This window comes from Antechinus flavipes, chromosome 1 (assembly GCF_016432865.1).
Source record: "Antechinus flavipes isolate AdamAnt ecotype Samford, QLD, Australia chromosome 1, AdamAnt_v2, whole genome shotgun sequence".
Lineage (NCBI taxonomy): Eukaryota > Metazoa > Chordata > Mammalia > Dasyuromorphia > Dasyuridae > Antechinus > Antechinus flavipes.
The window spans coordinates 625,726,487-625,743,195 of record NC_067398.1 but is presented as its reverse complement, the minus strand read 5'-3'; the positions used below and the strand labels follow the sequence as shown (position 1 = coordinate 625,743,195).

The window sequence follows — 16,709 nt, the reverse complement described above, 5'->3', positions numbered from 1 at the left end:
AAGTTAGGATCTTTAGGTTTGTCAAATACTAGATTGCTATAGTTGACTATTTTGTCTTGTGAACCTGACCTATTCCAGTGACCAACTAATCTATTTCTTAGCCAATACCAAATGGTTTTGGTGATTACTGCTTTATAATATAGTTTTAGATCAGGTATAGCTAGGCCACCTTCATTTGATTTTTTTTTTCATTAATTCCCTTGAGATTCTCGATCTTTTGTTCTTCCATATGAATTTTGTTATTATTTTTTCTAGATCATTAAAATATTTTCTTAAAAGTCTGATTGGTATAGTACTGAATAAATAGATTAGTTTAGGGAGTATTGTCATCTTTATTATATTTGCTAGGCCTATCCAAGAGCACTTAATATTTTTCCAATTATTTAAGTCCAATTTTATTTGTGTGGAAAGTATTTCGTAATTTTGCTCATATAATTCCTGACTTTCTTTTGGTAAATAGATTCCCAAATATTTTATGCTGTTGACAGTTATTTTGAATGGAATTTCTCTTTGTATCTCTTGCTGTTGGATTTTGTTGGTAATGTATAAAAATGCTAAGGATTTATGGGGATTTATTTTGTAACCCGCAACTTTGTTAAAGTTCTGAATTATTTCTAATAGCTTTTTAGTAGAACCTCTGGGATTCTCTAAGTATGCCATCATATCATTTGACTTTTTTCATACATTTTATGTCACTTCTTATGTGCAAAATAATGTTGCTAATAAGCTGCAGTCTTCTTAATGGCATAAGAACACTATAATGAGTTGGTCTATTTTTTTTTATTTTTTTTTAAATTTTTTATTTAATAATTACATTATATTGACACTCGTTTCTGTTCCGATTTTTTCCCCCTCCCTCCCTCCACTCCCTCCCCTATATGGCAAGCAGTCCTTTATATGTTGGATATGGGTAAAGTGGGGGTAGTACATCTCATGAAGAGGCATAGGAAACCTATTATATCTGAGAGAAAGAATGGAGGGGGATGAATATAGTGGGTATCTTACTGCCTTCAGAATTGGCTTTAAGTGAAAAATCTTAAGACATATTCAATCTATGGTGAAACTTCTCCCATCTCATTGAAAAGTGAGATTGGTCTATTTTTTAATTACAATTTCAATTTATTTGAAATTTAATTTATTTAAAAATCTAGGATTCTAAGCTATGTAATATTTTTGGAAGAAATAGTAGTGGATTTAAGTAAGAGAATGAGTCAGGATCATTAAAAAATACTGCTCGTTTAACTTTAATTTTAAAATTAGGTATATTTATCTAAAATTTTGGTAAATTTTACAAATATCAATTTAAATTTGTTATTTTCTTCATATTCAATTGTGAGTTTAGCTTATTGTTTCTCTGCAGACTTGTTGAAGTTATGTGGGGGTATATGGGTGTGATTAAGTGACACAGAGACAGACAGACAGAGAGAAAGAGAAAGACAGACAGATAGTGACAGAGAAACAGATGGAGAAAGAGAGAAAGAGAGAGAGAGAGAGAGAGAGAGAGAGAATATGAATGCGCTATCTTAATGGGCTTTTCATTTACTTTTCTTCCATAGGCTGAAATACATGAATATTCATTATATTTGATTTTTCCCATGAAGATTACTGGGCTGGTCTTTTCTGAATGCCTAGGGATCTCATTGAGGAGGTCTTCAGTTTCCAGGAAAATAAAAAATTCATGCAATGTCATCCACAAATAGGAACATCTAATGAACATCATCTTCCCCCTTCCACCAAGATTGCATACAAAATATTTGTAACATTTCACTCCCTATATTATCTCTGAATTAATGATAAAAATGTACCATTTCCAAAATATTTTAAGATTTACAAAAGACCTTACATATATTGTCTCATTTAAGCTTCGCAAGAATCCTGTGACTTGGATACTATAATTCTTACTTGGCAGATGAGGAAATTGATGTTCAGTCAAGCTAGGTACACAGTACTTAGTAAGTATCCAAAGATTCAAACTCAAGTTTATTTCTTACTCCAAGTTCAAGGCTCCATTCTTTCATGTTGATGCTATCTGATGATACTTAAAGTTGTCTTTATATTTGTTAATATCAAGAAATTCGGTGTGATCTTTAAATATACATGAAAAACAGCTTATTGGAGAAGAGACTTTATAGAAGATCCCTTCCCTTTACTTTTATGAAATAGATGGTCTAAGTCTAATATATTTTGGTCAAGCTGGAGAGCCATTGCGTCAATGCCCAGTGACTATCACCTTTATGATGAATTATATAGTCAGCATGTTCCACCTGGCTTCTCAGCAAGTATCTTGCTGAATGAGATCAGTGTTGGCCATGCTACAAAGACTTAACTTGGAGAGTTTCTCAAGGATCTTAATAGTTTCCATCCTCATGACTGGCACTCCTGCAGTACTGCAGTCCTTCAGCCATGATGTGGTCAAGATGTACATTTAAGTCCTAATTAGTATGAATAATAAATACAATGATTTCTTCACATGTATTTACATTGATAGTCTTCTAAGTTTTGATTACATAAAATTTAGTAACTTTTCCAAGACAATGGAAATATGTAGTGTAAATTCAAGTAATGTGACATTCTTAATGGGATTAATTTTTCACACTAAGTACCTAACTGTACTTCAAAATCTGATACTCTGTATGCCTGAGTCCATATTTATAACATTCACTTCTCATCACAATTCCTCTGAAACTACTTGGTTCCAAAACCAAGAAAACCTTGCAGTGTGAAAAAAAAGACTCTAATTTATTATTGATATACAAAAATACCTCATAGTAGAGTAAAAAGCATAAAGTATAATATATTAAGACATTATACATTAGCAATGCATCAACTTTTACTTGAACATTAATATGTGAAGATGCTTAAGATATCTTTTAGAACTTTCTATAGATATATTTGAAATATTTTGAGTAAAATAAAAATGTTAATAAATAAAAATGTGTTTTGCTCTACTAAGTCATTTTAAATTAACAAATAAAAACAAAATGAGTTTTCAAATTCTGTATATTTCTGAATAAATTATTCTATGAAGTTATGCTAAGCACTGACTATTTTCTTTTGGTACAGTACTCATGAATACTCTTCATATATGTAGAGTACTCAAGAATACTCTTCATATATATATATATATATATATATATATATATATATATAATTTTCAAATAGTTTTTTTATAGAGCTGAAGAAGCAGGGTATATAGGTCAGTGGTTTCTAATGGATTTTTAGTAACCTGGCTTGCTAAAAAAATATTATCTACTATCGTTTCTTTTGAAATCTTTAAAATATCTTGAAATTCGGTACAAGGGACCTTTACAGTTGTCTTTTCCAGTATGGCTTTTCTCTCTCTGTTTTCAGTTGATTAGAATTATCATTTCCTTACATAATTTTCATCAGTGCCTTTAGAACTTTCTCAAAAAAAGTACAACAAGCATTGAAAAAATGTTAAAAGTTCAGTTTGGTGATTCCACTGCCATTAATTATTATAGAACTATGACATTATTCTACTGTAATACTTGTTCCATTTTACATCTATTTATTGTCTGTCTATAACCACTACCTTTGGGCTACTTCTACATTCTACGTCCATGTGTACAAATCAAGTTTTAATTGGAGTTGCAGCAAGACCTTGATAAAACCCACTGAACCCCTGAAATGATCCTTCTTGTTATCTTTGGACACAAAATAAAATCAACTCAGTAAGCTCTGATGAGATCTTGCAAGCTATCATTCCCTTTTGCTATAAGTTTTTACAGCTTCTAGTTTTGTTTAAAGAATTTAGAAGAAAGTCACAAAGGACTAAGGACAAATTTGCATTTTTGTTGATTGGATTTTCAGGGCCAAAATATTCATCATGTGGTGATCAGTTTTCTGGTGATGATCCTCTCTGAATGTACACAGGTCGGTCCTCTGACAACATTTCCAGTAATGTATGCCTTTTTCATATCAATAACAAAATTAGATTTCTTCACATCACTGTCAAAATGTGTTTCCTCACAGTAAATTGTGAAGAGTTACCATAGTAGTAGATCAGATAAAACTGCATGGTATTGTAGATAGATAAATGACTTTGGTATTAGGAAAATCTGAATTCAAGCCCCACCCATATATTAACTGGGCAAGATGTATGACACTGACCCAGGCAATTCTGTGAGAAACCAAGGGGAAGACAAAGATACTTCTCCTCTTTGGTAGAGGACATCCCTTATCTTGTGCTCTAGTTTAAAAAAAAACAGTGAGCCAGAAAGAATTCAACCCCAACTTCAGACAATACAACTTCATTTTATTCAGGATACAGAGGAATTCACCTGGTTAGCAGATCATAAGTGGACTTTACAATAGCTAGCATTAGAAAAAAATTAGAAAAAAGCTTATGTCAAGCTTACAGATTTTTGCAGCATGGATATCAAAGACCTTGGGAGCAAACAGGCATGAAACCACTTTATATTTTTACTATAACATTCTAGAATCACTCTCAGGGGAAAAAACTTTAAAGAAAAAAAAATGATTTTAAAAAGTAGTCCCATGATTGTATGAAAGACTTCCTACCTATATCAGTTAAATGTGGAATCACAGAAATTTAGAATTAGAGGGGATCACAGTGCATGTGGAAGTCTACCCATGCATGAAAAGGAATTATTTCTATGAAAAAGCCATTTCCTTGAATACCTCAAATAAAAGAGAATTCACTACTTTGAGAAGCAAATCATTCTATTTTTATTTAGCTCTGATTATAAGAAAAGATTTTCTTACATCAAATTCAAACTGAACTTAGTTCAACTTCTATCCATTAATCATATTTCTGACCTCTGTGTCCAAATAGAGCAGTTTATTCTTTCTTCCCTGTGACTATCTTTCAGATACTTGAATACAACTACCATTGTTCTCTCAAGTCTTCTTTAGGCTAAACATTCCAATTTCATAAACTCATCTTCATCCCAAAAGTCTGTTTGTATAGAATTTAAAATTGCACCAAGAATTTTGAGACATCATGTGTATATGGATTATATACAAGGTCTATGAATGTATCTATACACATATGTAGTATATAGTATTTATACATGTGCACATATATAAGAATGCACATGCATGTAAGAATACAAATGTATATATATGTGCATGTGTGCATATGAGTGTGTGTGGGGGGGAGAGATGTAGACACATACACATATATATACAATGTCCCAAAATTCATAGTGTCATTTTGACCTTAAATAGCTAAGTAAACAGAGACTTTTGAAACACGCTGTATATGTATACAGACCATACAAAAAGATATGCCTAGACTGTTTTTCTTATTGTATTTTCACCATCTAGCACAGTTCCTGGCATATAGTAGGTGCTTAATGCAAGTTTATTCATTGTTATTCCCAGTATACTTTGAACTCTATAAAAGAAAAAATGCCAAGAGAGTATATCAGTGTTTTCATGGTATCCTGGCCAAGTAGGAGAAGGATACTGCAGTTATAATTTATTCATCTGCTTCTCATACTCTGTGTCAGGATGTGATGTACCCTGAATGCTTTGTGTGGGATTTTCAGCCTTTTCATGAGATTTCAAGGAGAGAACTGAGACACAGAAAACACATGTTTTTCATCACCTTCATGTCTGGGCATCTTATGATTTCCAATGGTCTGTTAAGCAATTCTGATATAACACCATCCTATAAAATGATGTTTTCAGTTGCATATTTATTTTTGTAGAAGATATATTTGTAGTGGAAAAGGAAAATACTACAACTTCTGCTACATCTAGGAATCTCTCACCCCACCCCCAACCCCTAGATACTATTTCTAGAGCATTTTCATCATAACAATCTCTTTTGGAGGAAAAAAAATACTGAAACAGCAGAAAAGAACAAAAGCAAAATAAAACCAAAATCATAGTTATCTCCCTAGTTTTCCCCAATTCTGAAGAGTGGTTAAACAAAATATCCAGGACTCTTGTTCTCAAGACAAGACCCTTTGAATATAACAGTGTAGACAACACTGGAGGAAAAAGAGAAAGAGAAATGGATTTCAAGTCAGAAGGCAAGGATTCAAATTTAAGCCTCATCATTTATTAATCCTATCAAGCTTGAGCAATTTACTTCTTCTCACTTATTTATTTTTTTTCTTTTTCTCTCTCTCTCTTTTTTTTTTTCCTGAGATGATTGGGGTTAAGTGACTTGCCCAGGGGCACATAGCTAGGAAGTGTCACCAGATAACACTGAGACCAGATTTGAACTCGGTCCTCCTGACTTCAGGGCTGGTGCTCTATCCACTGTGCCACTTAGCTGCCCCTAATTTTCTCATTTTTAAAATGAGGAGCTTGGGATCATGTTTCCTAAAGTTTCCTTTAATATATTATATGACATACGCTATATACCATATGTCATACACCATAGAAAATACAACCAGAATCTTAATTACTTCTTATCAGAAATAATAATCATGACATCGATTGTAACTGTAAAACAACTTGGAAGAAACGAAAAGTGCTAAATTATCTCAATTATTTCCTTGGTCAATTACTACAAAAATAATAAAAATCTTAAAAAATTATTGCAGGAAACTAACATTTTTACAATGGCAGGTTTAGAGTTAAGGAGAAGATATTTGACATGTAATTTCTCCTTCATCTAGTATTGATATTTTTCCTCTGTGATATAAAATGAAATTAATATTTTTATTATCACATTTATATGATAAGCATTTATTATAATTATTATATATAACATAATGTTAAGTTATATAGATGGTGAATCCCTTTCACTCATTAAGAGATAGCATGTATGAAGGACATGTCCAAATTGCATTTCTGATATTTATTTATGGGTATTTTTTTTACTGGCATTTATTAACATCATTGGTAAATGATAATCATTTATTAAGAACTATGAGTCCACCATTTTGCTAAATGTTAGGAGTCTAAAAAGTTCAAAATGAAACAGTCCCTGCTTTTAATAATCTTAAATTTTATTAGAAGTTGGACCCACACAACACCATATACCAAGATAAGATCAAAATGGGTCCATGACCTAGGCATAAAGAATGAGATTATACATAAATTAGAGGAACATAGGATAGTTTATCTCTCAGACTTGTGGAGGAGAAAGAAATTTGTGACCAAAGATGAACTAGAGACTATTACCAATCACAAAATAGAAAATTTTGATTACATCAAATTAAAAAGCCTTTGTACAAACAAAACTAATGCAAACAAGATTAGAAGGAAGCAACAAACTGGGAAAACATCTTCACAGTTAAAGGTTCTGATAAAGTCCTCATTTCCAAAATATATAGAGAACTGACTCAAATTTATAAGAAATCAAGCCATTCTCCAATTGATAAATGGTCAAAGGATATGAACAGACAATTTTCAGAGGATGAAATTGAAACTATTACCACTCATATGAAAGAGTGTCCCAAATCATTATTGATCAGAGAAATGCAAATTAAGACAACTCTGAGATACCACTACACACCTGTCAGATTGGCTAAGATGACAGGAAAAAATAATGATGAATGTTGGAGGGGATGCAGGAAAACGGGGACACTGATGCATTGTTGGTGGAACTGTGAATGAATCCAACCATTCTGGAGCGCAATCTGGAATTATGCCCAAAAAGTTATCAAATTGTGCATACCCTTTGATCCAGCAGTGTTTCTATTGGGCTTATATCCCAAAGAAATACTAAAGAAGGGAAAGGGACCTGTATGTGCCAAAATGTTTGTGGCAGCCCTGTTTGTAGTGGCTAGAAACTGGAAATTGAATGGATGCCCATCAATTAGAGAATGGCTGGGTAAATTGTGGTATATAAATGTTATGGAATATTATTGTTCTATAAGAAATGACCAGCAGGATGAATACAGAGAGGCTTGGAGAGATTTACATGAACTGATGCTAAGTGAAATGAGCAGAACCAGGAGATCATTATACACTTCGACAACGATATTGTATGAGGATATATTCTGATGGAAGTGGATTTCTTTGACAAAGACTCAGTTTCAATTGATAAATGATGGACAGAAGCAGCTACACCCAAAGAAAGAACACTGGGAAACGAATGTGAACTATTTGCATTTTTGTTTTTCTTTCCGAGTTGTTTTTACCTTCTGAATCCAATTCTCCCTGTGCAACAAGAGAACTGCTCGGTTCTGCAAACATATATTGTATCTAGGATATACTACAACATATCTAACATATATAGGATTGCTTGCCATCTAGGGGAGGGGGTGGAGGGAGGGAGGGGAAAAATCGGAACAGAAGCGAGTGCAAGAAGAAATGATGAACAGGCAGAAATGTTGAGAAAAACCTGGAAAGACATATATATGAACTGATGCTTAGTGAAGTGAATAGAACCAGGACATTGCACACAGTAACAGCAGCATTATATGATGATCATTTTTGATAGACAACTCTTTTTAGCAAAACAATGTCCAAGAAGTTTCCAAAGGAGTCATAGTAGAAAATGTTATCCACATGCAGAGAAAAAAACTGGAGTCTGAATATAGAATGAAGCATACTATTTTCACTGTTTTTTGTTCTTGTTAGTTTTTTCCTTTCTCATGATTTTTCCCCCTTTTTCTTTCACAACATGTTTAATAGGGAAATATGTTTAATATGATTGTATACATATATAACATATCACATTACTTCTATTCTTGAGGAGTGGGAAGGGGAGGGAGGGAAAGAGATAAAAATGGAAATCAAAATCCAATAAAAGCAACTGTTGAAATCTATCTTTACATGTAATTGGAAAAAACTAAAGTATTGTTAAATGAAATTTTTTAAAGAGTTAGGGGAAAAGGCTACATAGGTAACTAAAGTGCTAGATAGAGTACTGGTTCTCTAATCAGAAGGGTTTGAATTCAAATTTGATTTCAGACACAATATTTTCTAGCTGTGTGACAATGGGCAAGTCACTTAATCACCATTGCCAAGGAAGGAAGGAAGGAAGGAAGGAAGAAAGAAAAGAATGAAGAGTAAGGAGACTGTACTTAGCAGTTGGAATAAATGGAGAAATGCCATCAATTGACTATCATGCAGTGGGAAGTAATGAGATGGCAATTTTATCATGTATGATGTTGATATAACATAATAATTTATAATAATAATGAGATTCATTCTGATTCTGAGAAAAGTTCTAATACATTCTAAAAGTTCTAATACTTTCTAATAATTCTAATATATTCCTGATCAGTGGCCATCAATTTCTGTCAAAAGCTCTCCAATGATAGGGAAATCATTATTTCTCAAGGCAGCCCCATTCCATTTTTAGACCACTCTAATTATTTGGTCAATTTGAGCCATAATTTGGAGTTTTCTTGACAAAGATAATGCAATGTTTTATCATTTCCTTCTCCAAATCATTTTATAAATGAGAATACTAAGGCAAATAAATGGAAGTGACTTGCCTAGGTTCACACAACTAGAAGATATATGAAGTCACATTTGAACTCAGTATTTACTAGCTCTAGGTCCAGAACTCTATTCCTCTATACCACCCAGCTGCTCAAGGCTACAACAGGTTGTAAGATGAAAAAGTGAAAATTGGAACAAAGTCTCCTCAGGCTCTAGAAGAACGGTTTAAATTTTCCAATGCTCTTCCCAGTGCATCAAATACTGAAATGAATTCAATTGCTCAATAAAACAATTGTCAGTCATTAAATGCTTATTTTGTGTAAGGTGCTGTTCTTTTTAACCTCCTTTTTGTACTGAACCTAACCAAAATACCTATTATAATAATAGAATAATAATATAATTTCTACTAAATATAATTTTTGATTTTTTTTCAAATTTCACTTATTCTTCAATGTCTTTATAAAAAGTAGGGGAATAATAAGTATTTCTTGAAATAAATTGACAAGAAGTCAAATGAAGACCAAAATCTTTATTATATCTCGTATTATATGGGAAGATAAAGTCAAGAATTTTTTTACTTAAAATAGTATAGTGTGGTGTAATAAATTAGGAAGTGGACCATAGAATTTGATTTGCATAGCTTTGCACCTCAGTTTTCCTCTCTGTAAAATACTCATATTATACATCTCACAGAATTGTTGTGAGGGAAAAAAAAATGAGTTGTGCTCCAAAGCACCATAGAAATGCCACTTTGACTACATAATAAATTAATAATGACAAATTAAAATTTAAGAAAGCCACAGAAAAATCCCAGCCTGCTGTTTCTCAAAATGTCAAAGGCAAGTGAGCAGCTGAGAGATTACAGCAGATGTCAGTGGCCTACCGAAGAGCAGGCACCTTTGAACTGATGGGTAAATCCAGAGAAATCTGGCTTCCAGAGAATAAAGATCTAATAAAGATTCAGCTAAAGAGGTTTATGTTAACTTCTTCTGGACAGACAAATAATTTGTAAAAGGTTTACAAAGAGAATGCAGGAAACTTGGGATAACAATCTTAAAGGGGAATTTTTTATTGCAATTTTTACTGTCTAACCATCATAGAGAAGTATGAAGTAGAATGGCCAGTGCTATGATATACTATGACATAGTTGAAGACTGGAGATAATGATGTATAAATGACAAACACTACAAATTAGAGCTTGATTTATTGTGTGTATGTGTGTGTGTGTGTGTTTAATTGAATGGACTTAAAAAGTGATGAAAATTTTGGTAATGTAGATTAAATTTTTAAAAGTCTGTTGTGAGTTTTCGGAGTTGGTTGTTAAACATATACTAGTAAATCCCTGGGATAGAGATATTGTGATGTAGTGGGGAAAATCTTAGCTTCAAGGTCTGCCTCTTCTATTTATGTTTTCAGTGGATGAATAGTTAATCCTTCTGAGTTTCTATGTTTACCTCTTAATGGTTTTATGAAGATTAAATTAGATTGCATATACAAAATTAGTTTACAAGGTGAATTATTATACCTAAAGGAAATATGCAAATATCTATCACAGTTATAGACTGAGGTGGAAGAGAATAAGGCTTACACTTGTAAATTTATCATTCCTTGTACAACATTAGTAAGTGGTCATCTTGGGATTCTTTTTTTCCCCTGGAGCAATTGGGATTAAGTGACTTGCCCAGGGTCACACATCTAGGAAGTGTTAAGTGTCTGAGATCAGATTTGACCTAATTGCCTCTATCCTAGGATTCTTAAAGACCTTCAGTAATCAGGTACTTATTTAACTACCTTATAAGATAGTCTATCAACACTGGAATTCTCTGTCTTGTTGTATGTGTGTCTGTCTGTGTGTCTCTCTGTCTCTGCTTCTCTGTGTCTCTGACTCTGACTCTCTCTGTCTCTCATACACACACACACACACACACACACACACACACACACACACAAATATGTGCACTCGCACACAATACAGAGTAGTAGTTTTCAATCATGACTGACTCTCTGTGTTAACAGTTATTGGAGTGATCTGCCATTTCAAATTAAGGCAAACAGGGTTAAATGTCTGATACTAGATTTAAACTCAGAAAATTTTTACTCCACCACCTAGCTGTCACAGCATTGTAGCAGTAATATCTTATTTTCTTGTGCTGTGTTTCATTTTGGAAATGATGTGACTACATTGTCCATGTTCTTGACAAACTTATTATCCCTTCAAGGGCAAGGATTGTATCTTCTTTTCACTCATATCTTAACTGTTCTCATCTCAGTGATATTCACATAGAAGGTACTTAATAAATTCTCTATGAACTAAATTGAGCCAGACTAAGTCTCCTTTTGGAGGAAAACAAATATGTTTTCCAATTCTGGAGCTCTGGACTCTCAAGCTAAAATGCCAAATTTCTTAATATTAAGTTACATTATAATAATACTTTTAAGATAGGCAGCATAGTGAGGTGGATAGAGTACAGGGTTTATAGTTAGGAAAACCTGCATTCAAATCCTGCCTCAGGTATCTACTATTTGTGTGATCTGAACAAGATATTTAACCTTTACTACCCTGTTTCCTCATCTATTAAAAAAGAAATAATAATAGTAGTTCACAAAGTTCTTAGGATCAAATGTACCAACATATGTAAAGTAGTTGTTTTTTTTTTTAACAAACTTTAATGTGTTATATAAATATTAGTTATTATTAATTTCATCTTCTTGGAATGGTGGGTTCTTTGTTCACTGTGAAGATAAAAGTTTCTCCATTCTATAGTCACTAGGTTGGTGAGTGATTGTGGTCTGGTCTAAAGATTTCTCTTTTTTTTTTTTTAATTTTTAATAGCTTTTTATTTACAAGTTATATGCATGGGTAATTTTACAGCATTGACAATTGCCAAACCTTTTGTTCCAATTTTTCCCCTCCTTCCCCCTATCCCCTCTCCTAGATGGCAGGATGACCAATACATGTTAAATATATTAAAGTATAAATTAAATACAAAATAAGTATACATGTCTAAACCGTTATTTTGCTGTACAAAAAGAATCGGACTCTGAACTATTGTATAATTAGCCTGTAAAGGAAATCAAAAATGCAGGCGGGCAAAAATATATGGATTAGGAATTCAATGTGATGGTTCTTAGTCATCTCCCAGAGTTCTTTCACTGGGTATAGCTGGTTCAGTTCATTACTACTCCACTGGAACTGATTTGGTTCATCTCATTGCTGAAGATGGCCAGGTCCATCAGAATTGATCATCATATAGTATTGTTGTTGAAGTATATAAAGATCTCCTGGTCCTGCTCATTTCACTCAGCATCAGTTCATGTAAGTCTCTCCAGGCTTTTTTGAAATCATCCTGTTCTGAAATCTTACCGAACAATAATATTCCATAATATTTATATATCACAATTTATTCAGCCTTTCTCCAATTGATGGGCATCCACTCAGTTTCCAGTTTCTGGCCACTACAAAGAGGGTTGCCACAAACATTCTTGCACATGCAGGTCCCTTTCCCTTCTTTAAGATCTCTTTGGGATATAATCCCAATAGTAACACTGCTGGATTAAAAGGGTATGCACAGTTTTTGAGCATAGTTCCAAATTTCTCTCCAGAATGGTTGGATGTATTCACAATTCCACCAACAATGTATTAGTGTCCCTGTTTTCCCACATCCCCTCCAACATTCCGCATTATCTTTCCCTGTCATTCTAGCCAATCTGACAGGTGTGTAGTGGTATCTCAGAGTTGTCTTAATTTGCATTTCCCTGGTTAATAATGAGTTGAAGCATCTTTTCATATGGCTGGAAATAGTTTCAATTTCTTCGTCTGAGAATTCTCTGTTCATATCCTTGGTCTAAACATTTCTAATCTAAAAGACAACCTTTTAGTTTTATCATACTTTGTTGACTGAGGCTGATTTTTAAGTAACAAGTCTCAAAGCTGGACCTGTCTTTCAGGCTTTTCTGACTTGGCAGGATGTGCCAGAGCTTTGTACTTTGCTGTCATAGCCTTCAAGAAGCCACTTTTTTGTCTGTAAAATAAAGGATTTGAGCTGGGTGATTGATAAAGTAGGTCAAAATCCTATTATACAGGAAACCAAATTGTAAAACTCTTGAAGGACAAGTATCAGAATTTGTTTTGTCTCTGTATTCTCACTTCTTGGAAAAATACCTTGCATATAGCTTGTTGTTCAATCATTATTCAGTCACATCTGACACTTTGTGACCCTATTTAGAGTTTTCCTGTCAAAGATATCAAAGTGTCTTATCATTCTTTCTTAAGATCCTTTTATATATGAGAAAACTGAGGCAAACAGGGTTATGTGACTTGCACAGAATCACTAGTAGTACGTATCTGAGGCCACATTTGAGTTCGTGAAGATGAGTTTTCCCAATTCCTAATGAAGCACTCAACTACTGCTCTATGCATATAGCATTCATAAATGCTTCTTAGACAGCATCTTCTTATCTCTACATCATAATGAGGCATTATAGTGGAACTTTGAACAATCTATACTTCCAACCCAATCATTACTTACACAATAAAGTACTTACTTTTTACTATGGTCTTTCATTATCTCTACCCCTCCAAATTTATCATTTGAATATTCTTTCTCTTTACTTGTGCCTTGTACTTTCCTGCTGTCACAATTTTGCTCATATAGTCTAGGATGCTATTTGAATTCTTATATACAGTAAATCCTGTTCACTCTCCAAAGTTTGACTTAATCCTTTTTAAGCTGCACAGTGACACCTTCCTTTGAACTTGTGCAGTATTAAATCTTCTGTCTATGTAATAAGTACTTAGTGCATACAAAAAAGAGCAATCAGAAAGAAGTTGGAAGTCTTATCTTATGATAAACAGCCAAAGTTTAGATGTTCACCCTATAGCAGGGGTGAATTGGGGGTGATGATGGCAAGGGTAGGAATGGTAGCTTTATCAAGTATTAAGAGGGCTATCTTCTGCACTGTCAAGAATTGCTCTGGTTGACTCTGGAAGGTTGAACTAGGAAGTTAAAATGAGCAAATTTCAAGAATTTTAGGAAGAACTGAATGATTATTACTGGTCTCAAATTAGAATATTCTTGGGAAGTATTAAGTTCCTCTTTACTGAAGAGGTATAAGAAGAAGTTGAGTGACTGGGTAGGAATATTTTCAAGAAATTCATGCTTTAGAGAAGATTGGGTATAATATTCTTCTCTAAAATGTATTTTTCTCTGGGAGCAGTTTTCTTGGGGGGCTCCTAGAGGCAGCCAGTAATCATCACATGTGCAACCAGGGATTAAAGTCCTTTATTGTCTCCTTCTCTTGGGCTTGGTTAGCTTTCTTAGAGGCCTATCTCTCTCCTTGGTTGTCAGAACTCCTGCCAAAGCTCTGGCACATCCTGCCAAGCCAGAAAAGCTTGAAAGGTAGGGCCAGTTTTGAGACTTGTTACGTAAAAATCAGCCTGGGTCAGCAAAGTATGATAAAACTAAAAGGTTGTTTTTTAGGTTAGAAATCTTTAGACCAAGGATATGAACAGATAATTCTCAGATGAATCATTCCACTAGTCCTTTGCCTCTGCCAGCTTCTGCCTCTAGCTCTCTCCAAATGTCTCTGAATCCAAAGGTTTGTACTTCAGCCTCCAGCCAGCACAAAGGTGGAAGATGGGATGAATCTGTCTACTCCTCTGAGACCTTCTAGTGGGCTTGTGTCCTTTGGTCCTGAGAGCGCCTCCTTATATATGCTCTCTTAAAGGTGTGAATCTTGTGGAATTATATTAAGTACAAAATACATGTAAATTAGAGAATTATTATCTCATCAATTCCACTGACTTGGCACCTTGTAATAATCTTAACAATTGGAACTAGATTATACCTGAAATTGCTGACATTCATAGGGCGCTTTTTTCTGTTTTTTTTTTTTTTAATTTTCTTTAGTGTTTTTTTTTTTAAATTCCATATTACTCCAAGTTAAATATCTCACCCATAATCACACAAGTATCTAAGACAGAAGATCAAAACCAGATCTTCAATCCAAACCCTACCCACTACATCATAAGAGCTTCTAACCTCTACATGGTTCAATAGAAAATGTTGGTCTTGGATTCAGGAGGATTAACCACATCTCTGACAATTACTAGCTGTGGTTATCCTTGTCAAGTCTATGAGTTTCAGTGTCCTCATCTGAAAATGGGGAAGGTAAATAAGAACACAAAAATCCCACATAAGAGAGAACATTAGTTTTGCAGTGTTTTGTGAACCTTGAATTCTTATTTTGCCAACTGCATTGCAAACATTTTGAAGTCATCCTGTTTTTACTGATTTCAATTTGGATCTTATAAGAAGTGGTTCACCTTAAAAGTACATTCTGAACACTCCATATTGTAGCTCTAGAGAGAACCTAAGCAATAGGGATAAAATTGAGAAATGGGTACCTAGGTTTCACAGCAGGACAATCTGAATAAGAGGGCACTGAACTGAGAGTAAAAAGACCCAGATTCAAATGCTGACTCTTTCCCTAACTAGCTGTTTGTGATTTACCTTTCTGAAACTAGTTTCTTTAGACTAGATATTTTTAGCCTTCATCTTTCAAATTCTGTGATTCCATTCTATGTATTCTATGATATGAAAATCTCTGAAAAACATGTATATCCTCTCAGACTCCAGATACTCCTACCTCCACCCACCACCAAAGGGGAAATCAAATAGATTTCTTCATTGTTTTCCTATGCTAATAAAATGTCCACATTTGAATATATTATGATTCTGTGAAATGAAAAGAAATTTCTGATTTCTGGTAGCTACTCTTGGCCTAACACCCAATGTTTCCATTCTTTGCTTTTCATCAAAATGTCAAGGCAGTGTGCTAGAACAGAATCATCCTGTGCAAAGGACAAAGAGAGTTTAATTCTTCCAAAGAATCTCAGTGTTTATCAAATAATGAGATAGATGCCAGATGAACCATGGAATTAGGGGGTTACCCCATTAGATTCACTTTCTAATTCACATTAGATTCTTCCGTTCTCACTCTAGAGATAATGAGTCGCTAGCTTGGGCCACTACTTCATGAGATACCTAGGGTATGTTCATTTTGTTCCTGATCTATACTTCTCTATGGAGACTTTTCTCTCTCCAAACCACGTACTTTGCCCCTCACCCCCATACAGATAGATACCCTTTATTCCTTTTCCCTTACCCTTTGTTTTTTAAACCTCACCTTTATATATTACCTTTCCCCATGAAAAATATAAACTTCTTGAGGTTAGGGATTTTCTTATTGGCTCTTATTTAAATTCCTACCACTTTAGACAGTTGGAGGTACATAGTAGATGCTTAATAAATTTTCTATCTACCCATCCTCATTCAGTCTTCAAAGCATTAGTTTCAGTGCTCTATAAA

General features: G+C 33.8%; 1 protein-coding gene across 2 annotated transcripts in view; it reads left to right on the top strand.

Moving 5' to 3' along the window:
* Nucleotides 1-16,709, top strand: part of ADCY8 (adenylate cyclase 8) — a 397,348-nt gene that overhangs the window by 111,741 nt on the left and 268,898 nt on the right. The window lies entirely within an intron of this gene.